The sequence below is a fragment of the Podarcis tiliguerta genome (genome assembly GCF_965153285.1).
Source record: "Podarcis tiliguerta genome assembly, chromosome: 12".
NCBI classification, from domain to species: Eukaryota; Metazoa; Chordata; class Lepidosauria; order Squamata; family Lacertidae; genus Podarcis; species Podarcis tiliguerta.
In genome coordinates, this window is record NC_139545.1 from 55,422,227 (window position 1) to 55,441,435 (window position 19,209).

The 19,209-nt window shown below is 47.2% G+C and overlaps 2 long non-coding RNA genes across 2 annotated transcripts in view; both read right to left on the reverse strand.

The window, feature by feature from the left end:
• Positions 1-783: 783 nt before the first annotated feature.
• The window catches only part of LOC310661088, a 32,663-nt gene continuing 14,237 nt past the window's right edge, over positions 784-19,209 (reverse strand). The window contains exon 3 of the long non-coding RNA XR_014503690.1: positions 784-798. This is a non-coding gene — a long non-coding RNA (uncharacterized lncRNA). The remainder of the gene's footprint in view (positions 799-19,209) is intronic.
• On the reverse strand, positions 1,988-3,938 carry LOC310660705. Its single transcript, XR_014503614.1, has 2 exons — positions 3,689-3,938; positions 1,988-2,360 (listed from the first exon to the last, which is right to left on the reverse strand). It is a non-coding gene; the product is annotated as an uncharacterized lncRNA (long non-coding RNA).

Here is a 19,209-nt window from a genome sequence, read left to right on the forward strand (position 1 = left end):
AAAAAGCCAATGCAATTCTGGGCTGCATCAATAGGAGTATAGCATCTAGATCAAGGGAAGTTATAGTGCCACTGTATTCTGCTCTGGTCAGACCTCACCTGGAGTACTGTGTCCAGTTCTGGGCACCACAGTTCAAGAAGGACACTGACAAACTGGAACGTGTCCAGAGGAGGGCAACCAAAATGGTCAAAGGCCTGGAAACGATGCCTTATGAGGAACGGCTAAGGGAGCTGGGCATGTTTAGCCTGGAGAAGAGGAGGTTAAGGGGTGATCTGATAGCCATGTTCAAATATATAAAAGGATGTCACCTAGAGGAGGGAGAAAGGTTGTTTTCTGCTGCTCCAGGGAAGCGGACACGGAGCAATGGATCCAAACTACAAGAAAGAAGATTCCACCTAAACATTAGGAAGAACTTCCCGACAGTAAGAGCTGTTCGACAGTGGAATTTGCTGCCAAGGAGTGTGGTGGAGTCTCCTTCTTTGGAGGTCTTTAAGCAGAGGCTTGACAACCATATGTCAGGAGTGCTCTGATGGTGTTTCCTGCTTGGCAGGGGGTTGGACTCGATGGCCCTTGTGGTCTCTTCCAACTCTATGATTCTATGATTCTATGACTCTCAGTCGCTCTCAAAGATCAGCCACAATGTGGTCTCTTAGCGACATCTAGTGGCAAAGTCTTTTTAATTAAATAACACTACAAAGCACAAGTGCAAACTGGATTTTGAAGGGGCAGAGGAACCAGAGACCAAATTGCAAACATGCGCTGGATTATGGAGAAAGCTAGAGAGTTCCAGAAAGACATCTACTTCTGCTTCATTGACTATGCAAAAGCCTTTGACTGTGTCAACCACAGCAAACTATGGAAAGTTCTTAAAGAAATGGGAGTGCCTGATCACCTCATCTGTCTCCTGAGAAATCTCTATGTGGGACAAGAAGCTACAGTTAGAACTGGAGATGGAACAACTGTTTGGTTCAAAATTGGGAAAGGAGTACAACAAGGCTGTATATTGTCTCCCTGCTTATTTAACTTATATGCAGAATTCATCATGCGAAAGGCTGGGCTGGATGAATCCCTAGCCGGAATTAAGATTGCCGGAAGAAATATCAACAACCTCCAATATGCAGGTGACACAACCTTGATGGCAGAAAGTGAGGAGGAATTAAAGAACCTTTTAATGAGGGTGAAAGAGGAGAGCGCAAAATATGGTCTGAAGCTCAACATCAAAAAATGAAGATCATGGCCACTGGGCCCATTACCTCCTGGCAAATAGAAGGGGAAGAAATGGAGGCAGTGAGAGATTTTACTTTCTTGGGCTCCATGATTACTGCAGATGGTGACAGCTGTCATGAAATTAAAAGACGCCTGCTCCTTGGGAGAAAGGCGATGGCAAACCTAGACAGCATCTTAAAAAGCAGAGACATCACCTTGCCAACAAAGGTCCGTATAGTTAAAGCCATGGTTTTCCCAATAGTGATGAATGGAAGTGAGAGCTGGACCATAAAGAAGGCTGATCGCCGAAGAATGGATGCTTTTGAATTATGGTGCTGGAGGAGACTCTTGAGAGTCCCATGGACTCCAAGAAGATCAAACCTATCCATTCTTAAGGAAATCAGCCCTGAGTGCTCCCTGGAAGGACAGATCGTGAAGCTGAGGCTCCAATACTTTGGCCACCTCATGAGAAGAGAAGACTCCCTGGAAAAGACCCTGATGTTGGGAAAGATGGAGGGCACAAGGAGAAGGGGACGACAGAGGACGAGATGGTTGGACAGTGTTTTCAAAGCTACAAGCATGAGTCTGACCAAACTGCGGGAGGCAGTGGAAGACAGGAGTGCCTGGCGTGCTCTGGTCCAGGGGGTCACAAAGAGTCGGACACAACTAAACAACTAAACAACACATAGCACAGGGGTGGGGGTTGTCCGGTCCAGGACTTGGCCCTCCATCCTTGCGCTCCAACCAGCTTGCAAATAAACAGCCACGAGGCAAGGCGCACTCACTCGCTACGGGAGATTTATTGATAGAAAACATCTCTCCTCCGCCACCACGAGAACTGGGACAGATTACATTGGCATCTGGAAAATTGGAGAGGTAGGAGAAGGGGGTGTCACCACCTCGAGCCCCCCATCCATTTCTGCTGGGCCATCTCTGTCCCACAGGCGTGATGAGTTCCTTGAGGTCACCCTCTCGCCCTCGTAGAGACGTCCAGGATAATGGATTCCTGCCTCTCGGGCGGGTCCTCTCTTCTCTAAGAAAACGGCTCCTCAGCCTTTGAACCCCTGGGCCACGTTGGAGCCCAGAATGGCAATGGATCCTGTGTTCCAGCCCTTCCTCTTCTTGCCCTTTCCGGACCGCTGCCCTCTCGGGTCCTGGGATCGAGAGAGGAAATAAAAAGAAGGGGGTTTAGGGTGTTCTTACTTAGAGAAAGTTCTTTCTCCCTCTCTCAGAACACTAGGACTCGTTTTCTGTAGTTTAGCTACGCAGATGCTTGGAGAGGTCGTCTCTTTGTTTTTTTTTATAATATTTTTTATTAAGGTTTTTACATAAAGAGAAAAAATAACAGAAAAATACAAAAGTACAAAAATACAAAAAAAAACCCCAGAAAAAGCAACACAAAAAGAAAAAGAAAAACAGAAAAACAGTTAAAAACAATTCCATTTCATCATATTCCTTGCATTTACTTATTTACCAGACTTCCCCATACCTCCCTTCACTGTATTCTAGTTCATATATTTGATCAGCAAATCCCTTCCCTCTATCTTGTCTAATTTTTAACTTGATCTTAGTATCTTAATATATCTTAATCTCCTTGATATCTTAACAAATTAAAGCCTTTTAATTTCACACCTTTTAACCTTTAAATTTTCTATACTCCACCGGAGACGTCGTCTCTTTGATCATAGCTGTCAACTTTCCCCTTTTCTTGTGAGAAATCCTATTCGGAATAAGAGAATTTCCTTTAAAAAACGGGAAACGTTGACAGCTACCTATGTCTTTGATCGGTTCTGAATATTCCAACATTCTTCTTCAATGGAGAGAGGGAAGGAAAATTTTCTCTCTCTACTTTCAACTTGCTAGTATAATTTTATAAACTTCTACCATGTCTAACCTGTCAGAGGCCACATGGTGACAGTGGGCCCTTTCATTTTCTGCCACCCTGTTTTTAAAATGTTTTTTATTGATATTTATATATTACAAGGCACGTGGGTGGCGCTGTGGGTTAAAACACAGAGCCTAGGGCTTGCCGATCAGAAGGTTGGCGGTTCGATTCCCCGCGACGGGGTGAGCTCCCGTTGCTCGGTCCCTGCTCCTGTCAACCTAGCAGTTCGAAAGCACGTCAAAGTGCAAGTAGATAAATAGGTAGCGCTCCAGCGGGAAGGTAAACGGCGTTTCCGTGCGCTGCTCTGGTTCGCCAGAAGCGGCTTAGTCATGCTGGCCACACGACCCGGAAGCTGTACGCCGGCTCCCTCGGCCAATAAAGCGAGGCCACGACTGGACCTAATGGTCAGAGGTCCCTTTACCTTTACCTAAAGGTTACTTATCTCCTTGGCTCCAAGGTCACATGGCCTCCATCATTTCTTCAATGAAAATAGGGACATCCTAAGGAAAAGCTGGACCTTCTGGGATCAAATCAGGAACTTCTGTAAATCCAGGACTGCCCCTGGAAAATAGAGATGCCTGGAGGCTCTGGACTTACCATAGCTAGCAGCTGCCTTGCATCCCCTTTTACCATCCCTCTGTCCTGTCTTTGTACAATGTCCATTCCTTCCTTTGCCATCGCTCCTTGCTGGCTTGGCCTCGCCACGACGACTGCAGCCAAGACCCCGAGAATGAGGAGATGGAGGTAAATTCCCTTCATCTCCTACATTCGGAGGAACCAGGATTTTGCAAGGAGCTCTAGAGGGTGTTTGCTGTTTCTCTTGCCCAGAAGGCAGAGCTCACCTGAGCAGGTGATCTCATGGCAAGGGCTTCCTGGCAGGCCTCACAAAGGGAGGTTTGTGGCCGCTGTCCTATTTCCCAAGACTTGAAGCCCACCCTCTTACCCTGAGAGAAACAGGCAGCAGAAAGGCCCCTGCCACAGGGCATCGCAGCAGGAGATATTTCCCAAGAGCCTCCCGTCGCATCGAACAAGACAAGGTTGTCGTTGTTTTAAAATAGAGCGGACAAGGAAGGATTTTCAGGCCGCAAGAGGAGAAAGAGAGTTGTGAAAATGAGACTCTCCGGTTGCATCGACTTCCATCGCCAGGAAAGTGATACGTGAAGCTCAGATCTGGCAAAAGGCTTTGCAGAATTTGATATCATCCTGGAAAATATATCACCTCCATCCTGGCAGAACTTTAGATGTGGATTCGTTTGGGACTGTGAGCTGCGGCAAACAGCCACGGCGGAATGAAAAGAAGAAGAAAACGTTTTGCTTTGTTCGTTTTTATTCTTCCTCTGTGAAAATCAGTAAATGGCATGTTTCTTTAAAAAATAAATAAATGAAGTGGGAAAGTTGACCTGCCGACGTAAATCAGCGAAAGGCAAGGCTAAAATATTTGCTTGGCCTGTAAGGTGCTCTCAGCATTCTGGAAGCCTAGGAATGCTTAGGCTGCATCTTACAGGAATGCAAGTGGCCCTGCGAGATAATGATAATGATAATGATTTATTGGTACCCTGCTATAGCTATAGCTTAGGGCCACATTCTCTTGGGGGCCCCAAAAATTTAAAGGGGAAAAAACCTGGATGTACATTTCCAAAATATAAAACAAATAAAATAAAACCTACATACAGCAACAGTGTTTTGTGTTGTGCAGTGGCGTAGCGTGGGGGGTGCAGGGGGGGGCCGGCCGCACCGGGCGCAACATCTGGGGGTTAGGGTTAGGGGGCGCAAATCCATGGGTTAGGGGGTGCAAATTACTTGCCTTGCCCCGGGTGCTGACAACCCACACTACGCCACTGGTGTTGTGTAAGGAATGGTCCCCGCCTGCTAGCCTGATCCTTCAAATATCACTGGTTTGCTCATTTCTATATACAGTGGTTCCTCAGGTTAAGAACTTAATTTGTTCTGGAAGTCCGTTCTTAACCTGAAACTGTTCTTAACCTGAGGTACCACTTTAGCTAATGGGACCTCCCGCTGCCGCTGCGCGATTGCTGTTCTCATCCTGAAGCAAAGTTCTTAACCCAAGGTACTATTTCTGGGTTAGCAGAGTCTGTAACCTGAAGCATCTGTAACCTGAGGCACCACTGTATAAGGTGCCTACATTCTGCATGGACTGGTTGTAACAATTACTTCGATAAAATACATATTTTGTTATGTGAAAATGGCTTGAGATACCTATGAGGTCCATAAATTACCAGATAGCACATATTCAACTCAAAAAAATAGTGACAATTTGTTGTTGACAAAGGACAGCTGGACATATAAAGGGCCCCATCACCTTCAGTAGCTTAGGGCCTCATCAAACCTAAATCCGGCCCTGGCCATGAGTGACTGACTTCTTTGAAACCAAGCTTGTAGGCGCTATGAGAGAGGCAAGGAGACACTGTCTTCGGGTTTCATGTTCTGCACAGCCTCCCTTGAAGACCACTTTCTCGAAGATAGCAGCCCCCCCCCCTAATAAATAACCTCACATGCACACACACAGTTTGCAAGGCTATCGATTGTTTAATTAGCCAAAGGTCTGGGAAAAGAGGGGTGTTTTTGGCTGGCGGCTAAAACAAGCCTTTGTTTCCCCCAAAAGACAACAGCGCAGGGACGTTGTAGCGTCGTCGGGTGCTTGCAAAGCTGGTTCCACCTGTTTGTGAATTTCCCAGAAGACCACCGGGCGACAGGGGTGCTTTGATGCTGTTAATGCTTCCTTTTCAGATCGCCTCGAGACTTTTAGCGGCCGCTCAAGGCGCTGAGGCATCCTGGACGAATTGTGACCATCCTCCGGCCGTTCACCCATCTGACGAAAGCGCAGGCAAAGCATCTCCATCTAGTGGACCTAGTGACCCTCAATCCCTGTGGAAGGAAAGTCCATGGGAGAATGAACAGAGTCAGGGGGTAGGAGTTGGGAGTTACTACTACCCCTATGTGGGACGCGGGTGGCACTGTGGTCTAAACCACTGAGCCTAGGACTTGCCGATCGGAAGGTCGGCGGTTCAAATCCCGGTGACAGGGTGAGCTCCCGTTGCTCAGTCCCTGCTCCTGCCCACATAGCAGTTCGAAAGCACGTCAGCGTGCAAGTAGATAAATAGGTACCACTCCAGCGGGAAGGTAAACGGTGTTTCCGTGTGCTGCTCTGGTTCGCCAGGAGCGGCTTGGTCATGCCGGCCACATGACCCGGAAAAGCTGTCTGTGGATAAACGCCGGCTCCCTCAGCCTCTAGAGCGAGCAACCCCAGAGTCGTCCGCGACTGGGCCTTACGGTTGGGGTACCTTTACCTTTACTACCCCTCCTATACCCACAACCAAACATACACACAAAAAATCTGAGCATATTCTGAAGGAGTGTCTCCACCCCCATTGTCCAGCCCGGACACTGAGGTCCAGCTCCAAGGGCCTTCTAGCAGTTCCCTCCCTGCGAGAAGCCAAGTTACAGGGAACCAGGCAGAGGGCCTTCTCAGTAGTGGCACCTGCCCTGTGGAACGCCCTCCCACCCGATGTCCAAGAGAAAAACAACTACCAGACTTTTAGAAGACATCTGAAGGCAGCCCTGTTTAGGGAAGCTTTTAATGACTGATGTTTTAATGTATTTTTAATCTTTGTTGGAAGCCGCCCAGAGTGGCTGGGGAAACCCAGCCAGATGGGCGGGGTATAAATAAAATTATTATTATTATTATTATTATTATTATTATTATTATTATTATACCGTACTGGTAGTTGTTTATCTCCTTGAAGTCTGAGGAGAGGGCGTTCTACAGGGTGGGCACCACCACCGAGAAAGCCCTCTGCCTGGTTCCCTGGACGCTCCTTCAGGTATACTGGACTTAGGCCATTGAGGGCTTTAAAGGTCAGCACCAACACTTTGAATTGTGCTCGGAAACGTACTGGGAGCCAATGTAGGTCTTTCAAGATGGGTGTTATGTGGTCTCAGTGGTCGCTCTCAGTCCCCAGTCTGGCTGCCACATTCTGGATTAGTTGTAGTTTCCGGGTCACCTTCAAAGGTAGCCCCATGTAGAGTGCATTGCAGTAGTCCAAGCAGGAGATAACCAGAACATGCACCACTCTGGCGAGATGGACTTTGATGCAAGAGGTCCTTTATACAATATCTCAGCACCCACCTGTATCTCCTGGTTGGCTGCATCCTCGGGGCCTCCATCTCCTTCCCTCAAGATGGAGCTTCTTGGAGCTGAGTCTTCCTGTAGGGCTACAGCCCCCCACACCAACAAGCCCACCAGCAACACCAGCAGCCAGAAGCTGCACAACCTGTTGGGTCTGAAGTTGGGCATGGCGACCTGGAGAGAATGAGAAGAAGGGGAGAAGATTCAGGGTTGTCATCTGTCCTCAAGGTGGAAGGAAGTACTGCTCCGGGGGGAGAGGAACATCATGAAACCACCTCTTCAGCCGTTGGAACCTCAGAGTTTCCCCATCGCATGAACGTTGTCGGCTGACAGTTGGGTTGGGCTCTTGATGGGGGAATAAGGAATAAATGGCACTGATGGCTTCAGAAGGACATAAGGAACTGCTTTGCATCAAGTCAGACCACTGGTCTATCTGTATTTTCTATCTCTGCACGTGTAACAACTCTAACTTTTTACTTTTATATATATATACCTGTGACTACACCTTTTTAACAATATTTCCCCACCTCTCTCTCCTCCCCCTACTTCCCACCACTATCCGCCTTATCGTTTAAATATTCCTTCCAGATTTCTTCTACGTCTTGTGTGTTTATTGAGTATGCTTTATGTGACCATAGGTTTGTTTGTTGCTGGTAAGCTGCTTTGAGCATAATTTTGTTTGGTGGAAAATTGGCATGCAAATAAAATGAATGAGTGAAAATGAATGAAACGATGAACGTACTTTGCAGTGTGTGTGTGCGTTTTCTGACGTTCCCATTGGCCCCTTCTACTTCCAGGATAGAACTCCTTCCAGGATGGTCTGCATGGGCTTACCAAGTCTTCATCCATCCAGCGACTAACCAGACCAAAACCAGCTTAACTCTGGCAAAATGGTGACCTCAAATTCCCTGGGCATGTTGCCTTCCTACACTCTCACCTCAGCCGGTAAGACCTCCCCAAATTTCAACACCTCTTGCGATGGTTTGACCCTTTTCCGTTTTAACAGTACACATTCTACAAACGTGCTGCATATCGCCTCAGAATCATTTCTCCTGCATATTCCCCATCTTACCTTAATGGCACATGCCCATTTACCATTAATAGCTATATCCCACACCTCTTTATGCCATTCTTCCATTTTATATTCTGCTTGTCCCCTTCACTTCCCTGCTATAATAATGCAGTCATACTTCGGGTTGAATGTGCTTCATGTTGAGCATTTTCGAGTTGCACTCGAGCGCGTTACTTCTGGGTTTCGCCGCTCGCGCATGCGCAGACGCTCAAAATGATGTCACGCGCAGACGCTCAAAATGCCGTCGCGCGCATGCGCAGAAGCGGCGAAAAGCGACGCACACGTGCGCAGACGTGCCGTCGCTAGTTATGTTTGCTTCTAGATGCGAAAGGGGCTCTGGAACGGATCCCGTTCGCATACCGAGGTATCACTGTACTGCTGCTTTCTGCCTTCATCCTTGCGAGCTGTTTTTAAGCCGGCCCGCTTACGAGGGTGTTTTTAAATTTCCTTTTGGACAAAATGAAGCCACCGACTTTTGCAAATGCTTTATTGAGACATAAGAGCTGGAAGAGATGTGCGGAAACTCTCGAAGGGCATAGAGGAGGGAGAAAGGTTGTTTTCTGCTGCTCCAGAGAAGCAGACACGGAGCAATGGATCCAAACTACAAGAAAGAAGATTCCACCTAAACATTAGGAAGAACTTCCTGACCGTAAGAGCTGTTCGACAGTGGAATTTGCTGCCAAGGAGTGTGGTGGCGTCTCCTTCTTTGGAGGTCTTTAAGCAGAGGCTTGACAACCATATGTCAGGAGTGCTCTGATGGTGTTTCCTGCTTGGCAGGGGGTTGGACTCGATGGCCCTTGTGGTCTCTTCCAACTCTATGATTCTATGACTCTATGATTCTATGATTCTTCGCTCGTTGGGACTTTGCATCGGGATGGAATAGCCTCGGTTGTATCTCCTTAACCAGTCCGTGATTCTTTGGAGACTGGAGAAGGACAGAGAGAAGAGGTTTGGCCCAGGCCATGTTGCTAACAGCGAGACCTCTTACAGCGACGTCTCCGTCGGTGACGGGGAGGGAAAGCTGCTATGGTATTCCCACAGCCAGGCCTCCACCTCAGAACCCATCTGCCATTGACGCATACGCACTTGGAACAGCTCCACTTTGCCTGCGACAGAAAGAGCGGCGAGGATTTTAATAGCAAAACATTGGAAAGGTGATGTAATCCCCACAAAAACTGATTGGCAGGCAAAGAGGATAGGATATTCAGAACTTGCAAGGATGACTGGGAGAATAAGAGGAAATTCTAACCAGAAATTTAGTAAAGATTGGAGAATGTTCAAAGAATATCTTTAAAAGCACTGTAATGACACAAATCTCCTGACAGATTTGGATTGAATCTTGAAGTTTGAGGAAATTATGAAGTAAAAAATTTTCATGGTAATTAACTGAAAAGAATAATAAATATGAAGTGTGTATAGACTAGTAAGGTATAAATGAGGTGAATCGGAAGTTAAAGGGTATGTAATGTCAAATGAGGTGTTGTTAGTCAGGGTCTATGGTCTGTTTACGTTGTCTTTCTATTTTTTTACGTTCTATGTAAATTGTTTTGTAATAAAGAATCTTTTTAAAATAAAATAAAAAGTTAAACTAACGAATTGTATAAATTTGGAAATATAAATAGAAAATGAAAATAAAAGAAAGAAAGAAGAATGTGGTAGAGTGAAGTGAGAGGCAGATGGGGGTCATCCACCTGGACAGGTAGCCCATCTCTGAGAAGGAAAAGTCTGATCCTAAACCAGACTGCCTTGTTAGGCTACTGCTGTGCGCTGAACATGGGTCTAGAGTTCGGAAGCTGCCTCTAGTATAGAAAACAGCAGCTAGGTGGGGCTCATTGAGACTCTGGCAGGACACAGACCCCTTGGACTAATAATAATAATAATAATTTATTATTTATTATTTATAACCGCCCATCTGGCTGGGTCTCCCCAGCCACCCTGGGCGGCTTCCAACAAAGTATTAAAATACAGTGGTCTGTTAAACATTAAAAGCTTCCCTAAAGAGGGCTGCCTTCAGATGTCTTCTAAAAGTCTGGTAGTTGTTTTTCTCTTTGACATCTGATGCGAGGGCATTCCACAGGGCCGGCGCCACCACCGAGAAGGCCCTCTGCCTGGTTCCCTGTAACCTGGCTTCTCGCAGGGAGGGAACCGCCAAAAGACCCTTGGAGCTGGACGTCAGTGCCCGGGCAGAATGATGGGAGTGGAGATGCTCCTTCAGGTATACTGGGCCGATGCCGTTTAGGGCTTTCAAGGTCAGCACCAACACTTTGAATTGTGCTCGGAAATGTACTGGGAGCCAATGTAGATCTTTCAAGACGGGTGTTATATGGTCTCGGCAGTCGCGCCCAGTCACCAGTCTAGCTGCCACATTCTGGATTAGTTATAGTTTCCGGGTCACCTTCAAAGGTAGCCCCACATAGAGCACATTGCAGTTGTCCAAGCAGGAGATAACCAGAGCCTAAGGCGAAACAGCTGCCTAGGCTGCCTTTAATTCCCCAAGCTGTGCCCAAGTTTCTATTGCAAGGGTAAGATAAAGGTAAAGGGACCCCTGACCATTAGGTTCAGTCATGACCGACTCTGGGGTTGCGGCGCTCATCTCGCTTTACTGGCCGAGGGAGCCGGCGTACAGCTTCCGGGTCATGTGGCCAGCAGGAGCAAGCCGCTTCTGGCGAACCAGAGCAGCGCACGGAAATGCCCTTTACCTTCCCGCCGGAGCAGTACCTATTTATCTACTTGCACTTTGACGCGCTTTCGAACTGCTAGGAGGGCAGGAGCAGGGACCGAGCAAAGGGGGGCTCACCCCGTCGCTGGGATTCGAACCGCCGACCTTCTGATCTGCAAGTCCTCGGCTCTGTGGTTTAACCCACAGCGCCACCCACTTGGCGGGTGTAAAGGATATAAAGGACCAAATCATTCGGGTGCCCCCACCAGCTCTCCCTCCTCACCTGTATCTCCTGCTTGGCAGCATCCTCTGGGCCTTCATCGCCTTCCACCAAAATTGCTACTCTGGAATTTGTGTCTTCTGGTGGGGCGGCAGCCCCTCTCAGCACCAAGCCCACCACTAGCACCAGCAGCAGCCAGAAGCACCGCATCGCCCTCGAGGCGCTCCGAGGCGCCACACAACTCTTCGTGTCCGGATTTGGGGAGGGGAGAAGCTCCTGTTGATGGCGGAGGACGTACGGGGAGAGAATGAGCCCCCAGAAGGAGAGATTTGGAGGTGAATGCATTCCGCAAGCGGGAAGGAAGTTTCCAAAACAAGCACTTGTGCTGGAAAGGGGAACTAAATTCAAGGACTAAGTTGGGTAAGAATCTAGCAGAAGAGGCATGGTACTAGTTACGGAAATGACAGGGGGGGCACATCTTTAAAGTTACAATGTTATAAAAGGTCCATGAATAATAATGGCTTGAAGGTCCCGGGCCCTAAGGAAGTCAGACTATCCTCCACCAGGGCCAGGGCCTTCTCAGTGGTGGCTCCGACCTGGTGGAATGCTCTGTCCCAGGAGACTAGGGCCCTGCAGGATTTAACCTCCTTCTGCAGGGCCTGTAAGACAGAGCTATTCCACCTGCCCTTTAATTTGAATTAGCCCGATCCTCTATTCCCTTTTCCCTTTCCTCTTCTATGAAGAAACCCTTTCTGGGACCCCACATTTAAATTCTTCCCTGGTCTCCTTGCTGGCCCTAACAGGACCAACTTGGCCGGTTAGCCCTGGTGATCATTTGATGTCTACTGACTGGTTTGTTTGTTTGTTTGTTTGTTTGTTTGTTTGTTTGTTTGTTTGTTTGTTTTTCCCCACAAATGACCCCTGAATTTTTGAATTTTATTGATATTGATGATGCTGTTTTTAAGTCGCATTTTAATCAATGTTTTATATTTGCTGTTAGCCTCCCTGAGCCCAGTTTTTAAACCAGGAAGGGTGGGATATAAATAAAAACATATTTTCTTTTTATTATTATTAAATATTGTGCCTGAATGTATCCTTTTGACTTGACAGCTCAGGGAAGATACCTAGCTTTATGAATCTATACAAAATCCAAACTTTAACCAAATCTCCTCATTCCAACGCCATTTTAACCCTTAAAGAAAGGTGAATTTGGGAAAGGTATATGATAAAGTGACCTAATGTTGAACTTTTATAAAAGGTAAAGGGACTCCTGACCATTAGGTCCAGTCGTGACCCACTCTGGGGTTGTGGCACTCATCTCGCTTTACTGGCCAAGAGAGCCATTGTACAGCTTCCGGGTCATGTGGCCAGCATGACTAAGCCGCTTCTGGCGAACCAGAGCAGCGCACGGAAACGCCGTTTACCTTCCCGCCGGAGCGGTACCTATTTATCTACTTGCACTTTGATGTGCTTTCAAACTGCTAGGTTGGCAGGAGCAGGGACCGAGCAACGAGAACTCACCCTGTCGCGGGGATTCAAACCGCCGACCTTCCGATCGGCAAGCCCTAGGCTCTGTGGTTTAACCCACAGCGCCACCCGCGTCCCTATGGCACATATTAATTTATCTTTAATAGCTATATCCCACACCTCTTTATGCAATTCTTCCAATTTATATTCCGCCTGCCCCTTCCACTTCCCAGCTATAAGAATATGGCTGCTTTCCTTGCGAGCTGTTTTTAAGCCACCCTGCTTATGAGGGTGTTTTAAAATTTCTTCTCAGACAAAACGAGTCCACCAACATTTGCAAAAGCTTTATTGAGACATAAAAGCTGGAAGCTCCGTGCGGAACCTCTGCAAGAGCTGACTCTTCGCTCGTTGAGACTTTGCATTGGGGTGGAATGTCCTCGGTTGCATCTCCTGGACCAGTCCGTGCTTCTTTGGAAACTGGAGGGGGGCAGAGAGGAGAGGGGCTGCCAAGGGCATGTTGCTAACAGGGAGTGTTCTTGCAGCGACCTTTCCATGCCTCACGTTCAGGGATACCTCCTTTCCATGCGCCATGTTCAGGGATACCTCCTGCTATGGTACTGCCGCATCCAGGCCTCCAGGTCAGAACCCATGTGCCGTTGACGCATATGCACTCGGAACAGGTGCTCCGTGCCTGCAACAGAAAGAGCAAAGGTTGGCAATGATGATGATGATGATAATAATAATAATAATAATAATAATAATAATAATAATAATAATTTATTCTTTATACCCTGCCCATCCCCAGCCACTCTGGGCGGCTTCCAATCGAGTGTTAAAAACAAAACAGCATTAAATATTAAAAAGTTCACTGAACAGGGCTGCCTTCAGACGTCTTTTAAAGAGAAGATAGGTGCTTCTTTCCTTCACATCTGAAGGGAGGGTGTTCCACAGGGCGGGTGCCACTACTGAGAAGGCCCTCTGTCTGGTTCCCTGTAACCTCACTTCTCGCAATGAGGGAACCGCCAGAAGGTCCTTGGAGCTGGACCTCAGTGTCCGGGCTGAATGATGGGGGTGGAGACCCTCCTTCAGGTATACTGGGCCTTTGAGGCCATTTAGGGCTTTCAAGGTCAACACCAACACTTTGAATTGTGCCTGGAAACGTACTGGGAGCCTATGTAGGTCTTTCAAGACCGGTGTTATATGGTCTCGGCCGCAACTCCCAGTCACCAGTCTAGCTGCTGCATTCTGGATAAGTTGTGGTTTCCGGGGCACCTTCAAAGGTAGCCCCATGTAGAGCGCATCGCAGTAGTCCGAGTGGGAGATAACCAGAGCATGCACCACTCTGGCAAGACAGTCTGCGGGCAGGGAGGGTCTCAGCCGGCATACCAGGTGGAGCTGGTAGACAGGTGCCCTAGGCACAGAATTAACCTGCGCCTCTATGGACAGCTATGAGTCCAAAATGACTCCCAGGCTGCGCACTCCCAGGATGGGGTGAAAACAGTGTGACCAGCAACAGGTGTGGGGTCTGAGTCCCCTAAGCAGGGCCAGCGACAGGTTCAATGAAGGATCCATTCAACTTGGCACCTTCTCCTCAACGTGTGGTTTTTAAACAGAGGTTGGGTGGCTATTTTAGCCATCATTTTAGGGGGTGAGTCTTTGCAAATTTCTTCATTGAGTGGGGGGTTTGGGGTATGAGGAATTCAAATCTATTTTTGTGACTGGAAAACATTTAGCTTGGCATCATCATCAATTTATTTGTACCCCGCCCATCTGGCTGGGCTTCTAGCAAAATATTAAAATACAACAATTCATCAAATATTAAAAGCTTGCCTAAACAGGGCTGCCTTCAGATGTCTTCTAAAAGTCAGATACAGTGGTACCTCGGGTTACATACGCTTCAGGTTACATACACTTCAGGTTACAGACTCTACTAACCCAGAAATTGTGCTTCAGGTTAAGAACTTTGCTTCAGGATAAGAACAGAAATCGGGCTCCGGCGGCACGGCGGCAGCAGGAGGCCCCATTAGCTAAAGTGGTGCTTCAGGTTAAGAACAGTTTCAGGTTAAGAACGGACCTCTGGAACGAATTAAGTATTGTATTTTTCGCTCTATAAGACGCACCAGAGCACAAGACGCACTTAGTTTTTGGAGGAGGAAAACAGGGAAAAAAATATTCTGAATCCCAGAAGCCAGAACAGCAAGAGGGATCGCTGCGCAGTGAAAGCAGCAATACCTCTTGCTGTTCTGACTTCTGGGATAGCTGCGCAGCCTGCATTCGCTCCATAAGACGCACACACATTTCCCCTTACTTTTTAGGAGGGGAAAAGTGAGTCTTATAGAGAAAAAAATACGGTACTTAACCCGAGATACTACTGTAATTGTTTATTTCCTTGACATCTGGTGGGAGGGTGCCACCACTGAGAAGGCCCTCTGCCTGGTTCCCTGTAACCTCGCTTCTTGCAAGGAGGGAACTGCCGGAAGGCCTTCAGAGCTGGACCTCAGTGTCTGGGCTGAATGATGGGGGTGGAGAGGCACCTGCCTTCTACATATTCTGCTCTGGTCAGACCTCTCCTGGAGTACTGTGTCCAGTTCTGGGCACCACAGTTCAAGAAGGACACTGACAAACTGGAACGTGTCCAGAGGAGGGCAACCAAAATGGTCAAAGGCCTGGAAACGATGCCTTATGAGGAACGGCTAAGGGAGCTGGGCATGTTTAGCCTGGAGAAGAGGAGGTTAAGGGGTGATATGATAGCCATGTTCAAATATATAAAAGGATGTCACACAGAGGAGGGAGAAAGCTAGTTTTCTGCTGCTCCAGAGAAGCGGACACGGAGCAATGGATCCAAACTACAAGAAAGAAGATTCCACCTAAACATTAGGAAGAACTTCCTGACAGTAAGAGCTGTTCGACAGTGGGATTTGCTGCCAAGGAGTGTGGTGGAGTCTCCTTCTTTGGAGGTCTTTAAGCAGAGGCTTGACAACCATATGTCAGGAGTGCTCTGATGGTGTTTCCTGCTTGGCAGGGGGTTGGACTCGATGGCCCTTGTGGTCTCTTCCAACTCTGTGATTCTATGATTCTATGATATGATGCAGACGCATATTAACTGCTTTCGGAAAACCAAAGAATTTTAATGTTGCCTTCTTGAAATGTCAGGCAGTGCTAAACAATAATAGCGGCAATCAATAATAATAATATGATTGCAAGTACTTGGCAATCAGGGTTAGTGATTTCTGTTCCGGTTTACACACATTGTGCTTGCCTAGCAAGACCAAATCATGATCCGGAATCGGCGAACTGTTTCAAAAGGACTGGAGCAAATTTATATTCTGTGTGAAAGAAAATGGTAAACATTTGAAAATATTTGTAGGTTTGAACTGAAACGCTTTGTAATGTGAAAATAAGGAACTGGTTTACGTATAAGGAGGTAATTATTATAAAAAAGAAGAAGTTTTAACGTAAAACAGTGGTTATAGAAATGTGAGAATTTAGTAAAAGATGTGTGGAAGTCAGAAAGAAGGAGGGAAGGAAGTCGATGCTCTGTTTGAGCAATGCTTTGTTATAGATCCGTGTAATGAGATGCAAATAAATATGGAAACTTAATAAAAATTATTTTTAAAAAACCAATAATAGCGGCAATCAATAATAACAAAATGATTGCAAACACTTGGCAATCACAGTTAGTGATTTCTGTTCAGGTTTACACACATTGTGCTTGCCCAGAAAGACCAAATCATGTTCCTTTCACCAAAATACCTTTTGTATTCCCAAGCCGGGATAGAACTTTTTAGCACCTCTCGTTTTGGGAAGCTGAAAGCTGAAAAATTTGACATGACCCATGAGACGGCCAGGGATTCTTTAACTGCGATTCCTGCATCGCGGGGACTTGTGCCAGTCCACACATGAGGCAAGGCGAGGTAACTGCCTCAGGCGGCAGAATCCACAGGGGCAGAAGATACAGCCTTCAAGGAATTCATCACTTGCTGCAGGAGCCGCCGGCAGTGGCGTAGCAAGGTGATGTGGTACCCGGTGCAAAAAAATTTTTTGTCACCCCTCCACATTGAGATTCCCCCTTCCTCCCTCCACCCCCTATCAAAGAAAGCCTTGCAGGCAGCTATCAGATGTAGTTCCCGCCTTCTCCCCCTTTCTCCCTCCATCAGATAGCTGCCTGCACAGCTTTCTTTGAGGGGGGTGGAGGGAGGGAGGGGGAAAAGGCAGGATCTACACCGGGTAGCTGCCTGCGGGGCAATCGGCACGCATTTCAGGGGGTTGGACTCGATGACCCTCGGGTCCCTTCTGTTATGCACTGAAGTTCTCACCCTGGGCCAGCAGGGGGATACTGTAGATAGTTTCCACTCAGGTCCACATATGCAAATAAGGAATAAGGAGTGGCGTTCAGTGATTGGATAGTTATAGAAAGTGGTTACAGTTGCGTTGTAGTGGCGGTATATATAAGCAGGCTGGCTGAACCCTTCAGTTCAGTTCTGTTCTGGCCTGTGAATAAACAAGAGCTGTCTGAAGAATCGCTGTGTCGTCTGATATGTTCACCCACAACTTAACACCTTCCAATTCTACCATTCTATGATTCTACAATAGCTGGCATATGTGAACAAGCCACAGTTTCCTCAATCCATATGTAATGTTTGGGGTTTTTTTAATCATCATCATCATCCTCAAGCCTTTATTTGCATCACGTACAAACATCCGGAATAAATAGGCCAGTGCAATCCCATCGCCATTTCAACAGTGCAGTATTTTTTAATTTTATTTTGTTTTATCTACTTCATAGGATTGATATACTGCTTGGGGGTAAACCCTCAAAGAAGCTTACAAAATGAATATAAAAAAATATTAAAAAGTAAAAACCCAGCTGTTTAAAACATCCAGAGAAATAGTTGAAATCAACGATAAGCTGAAAAGAGATTAAAATACAGGCCAGCCTTCTACATATCTTTGTGGGCTCGCCCGGAAATATAGTGTTTTTAACAGGTGCTTTTGATGCTTTTGAATTCTGGTGCTGGAGGAGACTCTTGAGTCCCATGGACTGCAAGAAGATCAAACCTCTCCATTCTGAAGGAAATCAGCCCTGAGTGCTCACTGGAAGGACAGATCCTGAAGCTGAGGCTCTAATACTCTGGCCACCTCATGAGAAGAGAAGACTCCCTGGAAAAGACCCTGATGTTGGGAAAGACGGAGGGCACAAGGAGAAGGGGACGACAGAGGACGAGATGGTGGGACAGTGTTCTCGAAGCTACCAGCATGAGTTTGACCAAAGTGCGGGAGGCAGTGGAAGACAGGAGGGCCTGGCGTGCTCTGGTCCAGGGGGTCACGAAGAGTCGGACACGACTAAACAACAACAACAGGTGCAGAAAGAGAACAGTGAAGACACCTTTCTGATTTCAACAGGCAGGGAGTTTTGAAGTGTGGGTGCGGCCAAACAAAAAGATTCTTAGAAATGCGGAATGAATATTATGTGCCTCTTGCAACAGTGCCGGGAATCTTGGAGGAAATTCCCAGCAATAAAATTCTGCGGGGGAATTGCACAACACCCTCGCTGGTTGCAGAGACCAGGAAGGATCGCAGGAGAATCAGAAGCTGCCCTAACATACAGAGTCAGTTATACTAATGTAAAAATCTATATACAAAGCTTAAAAGATATGCATTCAACATTTGCCCCTTTTTAAAAAATTCAAAGACCTTGGTTGGTTTGTTTTTTTGCAGGATTACAAGGAAGCACAAATGAGAACTCTTTGGGTTTGGTCAGCCAATCAGCTACAAATCCACCTAACAGTTACCGTATTTTTCGCCCTATAGGGCGCACCTAGTTTTTTCGGAGGGGGGAACAAGCTGCTATCCGCTGTGCGCCCCGTGCTTCGGGCTGCAGGCTGCTGTCCGCAAGCCTTGGGAACCCGACGGGAGTTCCCACCGTGCTCCCAACGCTTGCGGATAGCTTCCTGAAGCCTGCATTCACCCCATAGGACACACACACATTTTTGGAAGGGGGAAAGTGCGTCCTATAGGGCGAAAAATACGGTACCTTGTCCCTTCCAACTTCACATGGAAAGTCTGGTCTGGAGTCAGTGCTGGGTTACCCAAAAGACAGGCTGACATAAGAGGAGCCTGCAGGATCAGGCCCACGGACCTGATCCCGGGCCTTTCTCCGTGTGTGGCAGAGCCTTCCGGGTCTGCAATGATTTCCTTTTCACCTGGGGAGTTGTTATCACTCCATGATTCATTCACCTGGGAACTTCCTCCAGGATTCCTGGCACTGCGGAATTCACATTGTCCCGGGTGCCGCATAATATTCATTCTGCATTTGTAAAGAATCAATATTTACCTTAGTGTGGCCGCACCCAGACATTGGCACACCCTGCTGATTGACATCAGTGTGGCACCTTCACTAGATTCTTTTCAGCGCCTCTTTAAAACATTTTTTTTGTCTGGGCAGGCCTAACCCAGATATCTGGAATGTTTGTGTTGTTTAGTCGTTTAGTTGTGTCCGCCTCTTCGTGACCCCCTGGACCAGAGCACGCCAGGCACTCCTGTCTTCCACTGC